General features: G+C 36.7%; 1 long non-coding RNA gene across 1 annotated transcript; it reads right to left on the bottom strand.

Moving 5' to 3' along the window:
• Nucleotides 1-1,413: 1,413 nt before the first annotated feature.
• LOC116995540 lies at nucleotides 1,414-4,903 on the bottom strand. Its single transcript, XR_004417755.1, has 3 exons — nucleotides 4,537-4,903; nucleotides 4,366-4,421; nucleotides 1,414-2,770 (listed from the first exon to the last, which is right to left on the bottom strand). It is a non-coding gene; the product is annotated as an uncharacterized LOC116995540 (long non-coding RNA).
• Nucleotides 4,904-6,322: the final 1,419 nt, after the last annotated feature.

Below are 6,322 nucleotides of genomic sequence, written 5' to 3'. Positions count from 1 at the left end.
ACAGTTACAGAAAGCACATATAATAGACAGACCCCTTTTTACGTCCAGAACACACAGTATTAAGGAGATATGTGTATTTTGAGGCTGACATACACAAAACAAAGATATATAAAAGTGTAAAGACATTGTTGTCAAATGTTCAAGCAGTAGAAGTGTCCCTTATGCCAGTGTAAGAGCAAAGGGCCAAGCAAAGAAAATGGGAAAAGTTATACCAGGCTATTAGTTGGCTAGAGAGACAGCTGTTAAATATCTAAGGGAGAGCAAGAAAGGTACTTAGCACAAAATACAGAGGCTTCATCTGAAATTTCTGAAGAATGTGCTAGCCTGAATGGTGATTATGGGCAATCTGTTTTACTAGAGTGGTCTTATGTGTACTTTGTAAACAAACATGCTCTCCTGAAAAGTGAGTCTTGGCAACACAATAGCTGTTATTGTGTTTTATAAACATGCCAAGATATTAATTCTTGCCATGTTTGGCTCATCAGACTCTAAATGTTGAGAAAATGGATCTACAGTGTTCTTAATTGTAGACTGCCAGATTGCCCCTCAAAGAACATATCTTACAAATATGCTTGAAAGGATCAATACAACAAAACCTCATTGTCATTATAAATGAAGACTATGTTGCACTAACATATATTTTGAAATATTTCTCTTTTGTTTCTTACATACAGCATAGATTAGAAAGCATGTCCAAATACTCAATCAGACCAGAATTTTTATAAGCAGGAATTGAAGGATTGCAAAAGGAAATAAATTATTTTTAAAGGACGTAAACCTCCAATTCTGAGCAATACCATCTCCAACACAGATTTCTATTCTCTAGTTTCAATTCTTCCTCAAGAAAATTACCAAAGAATTTCTTAGTTGTTTAATTAAGAAATCTAATTAAGAGACAAATGACAGAGTATGCTTTATTAATTTAAAAATGGTTTTAAAAATATTTCCATTTCCAAAGATCTATGGTGCAAGAACAGAAAAAGCATCACGTCTGTGTTTTAGAAATTACATCCAGTGTTTCCAGACTTTAATTTATATTTTATAGGTCAATCTCAAAGCCAAGCTATGCTGACAAAATTCTACTGCAAGGAAATGTGTATTTTTTTTGCAAATGATGTGACATTCTTGAGCTCCAGACACACAAACTGATCTAACAACAATAATGATCTCTGGAAAGCAGAAAGTTGTTGATACTGGCTCCTTGAAAATTTCATATGCCCTCAGGCTTTGCCTTGAGGTTAAGCCCTTAGGTGAGATACAATCACTAACAATCACTTCCTTTTCCTCCAACCTTTCTTGTCAAAGCCTAGTGTGGTGTTTATCAATTTATGCATCTGATTGGCAAGAAACAGATCTATATTTTTAATGAGATTCAAAATTTATTCTGCTCTCAGACATGAACTTTGAACACTTGATATGAACTTCAATTTTACAAATACTCATATGAATGGTCTTCATGCATGAGTGGTCTTATGAAACTGGACAGGGACCACTTGGATGAATGAAGCTAGTCACATGCAAAAGTGGTTTTAGAATTGAGCTAATGTGAGCTATTGCTTCTAAGAACAAGTCCCTCTTGGTAAACCTTCCACATGCAAAAATAGAAATTTTATCAGTCCTTCACATTTTCAAGGTATTAACAAGGCAGTGGAACTTAATTCTGCATTACAGGGCCTAGTGCTTCTGGGACTGCTTGGGAAAGGTTTACCTGGCATATTACAGACATAACAAGGGATGCCCACAATGCTCTGAGCAGACTTGAACTCGCATCATGTGTATTCATGCAAACTAATGTCTGTGCAACTGCTGACAGTGCAATGCTGCACCTGTTAATGAACCCCTCCGAGAGGCAGAGCCCAGGACTGGGGATGTTTGAATGTGGCTCTGGAACCAGAGCCAGCCTGATTGGAGACCCATTTGTAGGCATGGCCCTAAAGGTTCTAGGGGGCATCTCCAGGCATTTTGCCAACTCTCTACACCAGTGGTGACACACCACCAGAACTTCCCTTATCCTTGCAGACCTGGTTTGCCTCCTCCCCGCCCATCCCTAGCTCACTGATACTCTAGGTAGGAATGCAGAGGCAAAGATTGAAATTATATCCTTACAAAGGGAATTCCCCTCAGCCAGGACACCTCCTTCCATAAGTACCTCTCTGTGACAGGTATTCTACAATGAAGGGTAAACTGACACATACTTCAGACACTTGCTGAACTCAAGGATTTTGTGGAGAAAGGAGAACTAAAAGGAACAACTATTCTTCTGCTTAATTAGAAAGGAAATTGTTGGCATGCATCAACAAGTCAGTATATTTAAAATATTGCATGCTGTTCCTGCTCCCATTCAATCAAAATTTGCCAAAACTCATCTAGCACAAACCACCCAAATACTAAAATTTAACATCTGAACTCTTCCCAGAAGTTCTCTTTTGCAATGGCAGGATATAAATAAGCTCCTCCATAGTGGAATGACTGATCTTAAAATATGCAACTATGATCTATGTAGCGTCTCCATTGAGAAGTCTCTACTCTGAAGTGTCAATATTATTAAATAGACTAATATAGACTTACATAGCTAGCTGTTAAAAACTAAATTATGGCAGATGCACTGGTGTCGGCTCCAACATAAACAGTGTGAAAAGGAGGCAAAGGATTCAGCCTTGAGCCTTCTGGAGTAGACCTTCTCAGCTGAGCTGTATGCATGGTGTCAGCCCCATGACAACACAGAAAGAGTCAGGACGAGATCAAAGCTGCAGAACCTGACCCTGGAAATCTGCACAATGAAAAGTGTTTTAGTCAGAGGAATGTAGGAGCCTGATTTTTTTCCTTGGGGTGCTGTTGACTCAGAACACTCTTGCATCAAAGTAGTGAAGATGTGAAGAAAGTCTGGGCTTGAATCAGGAGTCAGCCTTCTCCATGTAGCTTTTTGTGGAGCAGTTAAAGCTGTCTGTATTCCCATAAATCACTTCAGAATGTGTTCTCTTCCTAAATATGAAACACTTAGCAGCTGCTGCCACAATTGATGATCTCTTTAAAAAAATGCTAAGCAACAATATTAGTATTAATATATTCTAGATATTTTCCTATTCTGAGACAGTAGTTTTGCCACATAGGATAAAACCAGGGATTAATATTATTTTCTTAACTATAAGGAAATGTGAAAAAATATTATTTCATAATAAAATTTAGCTGTTTTCTATTAAACACACTTTTTAATGTTTGTTTTAATGATAATTTCCCATCTGCAAGTTATCAGTCTCTGTGCTTTCCTTTTTTTACTAATTTTATGGTTTATTTCACTTAACAAATATTTATCTTCTATTAACCACTACAGGCTGAGTCCTTGACAAAACGAGACATTTCAACAACAGTCTTGACCCTCTCGTGAAACAAGGTTTCTCTCGGTATGACGCAAATCTTGGCCTCTTCATCAGCACTTGTAAAAACAGTTGACTCATGCACCTGAATCTTCCCATACCTGTTCCTCATAAGATCACAAGTTTCATTCTCTCAAATAAAGGTCAAGGTAAAACAAAACAAAACACAAATCCTAACACTGCTGTAAAAAGACAGACTGTTAAGAGCAGCCCAAAGCTTCACTGGTTTCTCTGCACTGCTGATGTACTCCATTTTCATTCAGTTTTCATCACAGAATTACAAAATATTCTGAGTTTGGAGGGACCAGACCTATAAACATCATCAAGACCAGCTCTTAAGTGAATGGCCCATACAGGAATCAAACCCACAATCTTGGCAACCCTGTTCTAACCAGCTGAGCTAATCTTGAAGATATCTTTCAGACTGGTTGCTTTATGGAACTATCACTAACACTTACACTGATTTCAAAAATTCTGCAAAAGAGAACCTAAGTTTTTGGTGAAAATATTTCTGCCATCAAATCTTTACCTTTTCACAAGTATATAACATGCTCTGGAGTGCATTCAGATTGCCTACATGGGACCAAACCTGTGGCCATTTGGCAGCCTTTCTCATAAAGAGAAAGATAATTTCAAAAAGTGGTATCACTTTACAAGGGCACCTGGGAAATCCACCTACACTCAAGGTTATGCCTTATTTTTTTTCATATGTAACCTCAGGTTGATTTCATTGTTTTATTTTCAGGGTGGAGCACTACCATGATTATTTTTGGTAAACTACTCTAGATTGAGATTGTGAAAAAGGTGGTGAGAGTACTCAGCTGTGTAGCTCTGGCACAATGAGCAGTTTCAAGGGATCAGAATCTTTGCTGTGATTTAGGGTGAGTCACTTTGGAAACTATCCCAATTGACATAGAAATCTTTCTTTCTCCCTCTACCTTTATTCATGTTCTAAGCACTGGATACACCCCGTTGAAGTTCAGGCTCTTACCTGTAAGTCACATGGAAGGCAGGTCAAGAAGCTGGGTCCTGCCTGTAAAACTTCTCCTTGAAAAAAAAAAAAAAGGAATATTAATTCCTCCTTATTTCCTGGGTATTTGAGATGGTATAAGTTAATGAACTGACTTCTTAAATAATTTATGACTTTGAAGAGTAAACTAACCCGGTATAGTCACAAAATCTTCTTACTGCACACAATGGATTCTGTGCTGTTCATTATGCCTTAATAGAGACCTACAAAAACTTAACAAGAAAAATAGTTGTGCAGATATGTTTTCACTTTTTTTTCTCTCAGTAAAATATCATGAGTCCCTACTACTTACAAACTGGTGCAGCTACACATCACTCCATTAAGTTACTCTGGATCATGGGATATTGTCAACACATATATGTGAACTGGTTGCCTGCAGTAGAATGCAAGCAGAAGATGCTAAATTCTAGGAAAGAATTAATATCTCAAGAAATGCAAACAAATAGACCAGCAACAACAACAACAGAACCAACCAACCAAGCAAGCAAAAAGCCCCAGAGAAAAACAAATGTTTTATAGATCAACCATCAAAAAAAAACCAGATTATTACTGTCTAGTACAGTCACCATCATTTTTGAGAAGCCAAACCACTGCCCGACAAAGAAAACTACTGGGCACATATGCATGCTATTGAAAATGTTGGAAAAAAATCAAATGGCCATTTGATCTAGCAGCTCTTAAAGGGAAAGAAAAAAAACTATATTGGAACAGATTGTTCTGTCTCAATATACACAAACTTCAACACTGATTTGTGGCACAAGGAGCAAGGTACCTAAACTGCTGTATAACTACTACTAGGAGACTTTAATATCATGACTTGGAAGTTCTCAGCACTGTGAATTACAAAATCTTTATTTCAAGTATGCTATTAAACAATATTTCATATTCTGAATATACACTTGCCACTTGCCAATTACATTCACTTTCTATCTTGAATCTTTTTGCAAACTAAGTAGCACTTCATCTTAGGAAGTCTTGTCAAAAGGGGTTTTTACTTATAAGCCACTGTAATTAAGACAAATAAATGTTGGCTTTCCCTAACAGAGAAAATGTTCCACTCTATGCCGTCCCTTCCTATCTTCTTTTAGAATCACAGGCTAATCAAGAGTGCCTATAGCTCAGCACTTCAACTGATTGCAGTCTCAGTATTTAAAACCAGATCTTCCACCTGCCAGCTTGTTTAGCTGAATGATTTGTTCACATTATTGCACTGCTTGTACTTAACTGTTTTGCGGGGAGCTTGCTGTTGATCAACACAGACTTCATATTATCATCTATCACTGTCATGTTCCAAAGCAATTTAAATAAATGAACGTAGCCATGGGTTGCATTGTGCACCCAGCCTAGCTGTGGAACAATTAAACTCACTCTGAAAGGAAACCAATAAACATTTGGTTAACTTTTGGTGGCAGATATCCACCTGCATTTCAACTTGAAGTAGGGAAAAAATAGTTGGAAAAGACTAAACCCATGGTTCCTCACATCAACCACCTGCATTTTAAGTTAAATATATATATAAACAAGTGTTTTCTAGCTTCTGATATACAACATTTTCAAAATCATTAAATGTCCTGGGGTTTATATTACTTTATTGTAAGTATTACATTTAAATTTTTTTCAAAAACATTTCTATTTGTACAAGCTATAGTAATTTTAAAAGATTGTTTTTATGCTGTTGACAGTGCATTTTCTTCACTTGCACTGACAAGTAAAAATTTTTTTGCAAAATGTAAAAATTCCACTTTTTATTGGAGTACTTTTTCCATATAAATGTGTGTAAAATCACTTTCTCTTTCACAAAATTCTACAATACAGACCTTGTCTGGGTTCTACAGGCTGCAGCAATTTCTAACATTAGTAACTCTAATCTCCAGAATCCCTTACTTTCTTCCTCATAGAGATATGAAATCTGGATTTT

Source organism: Catharus ustulatus, chromosome 4, assembly GCF_009819885.2.
Source record: "Catharus ustulatus isolate bCatUst1 chromosome 4, bCatUst1.pri.v2, whole genome shotgun sequence".
In the NCBI taxonomy this organism is placed as follows: Eukaryota; Metazoa; Chordata; class Aves; order Passeriformes; family Turdidae; genus Catharus; species Catharus ustulatus.
The sequence above is the reverse complement of the archived record's forward strand: the minus strand, read 5'-3'. Positions and strand labels throughout refer to the sequence as shown.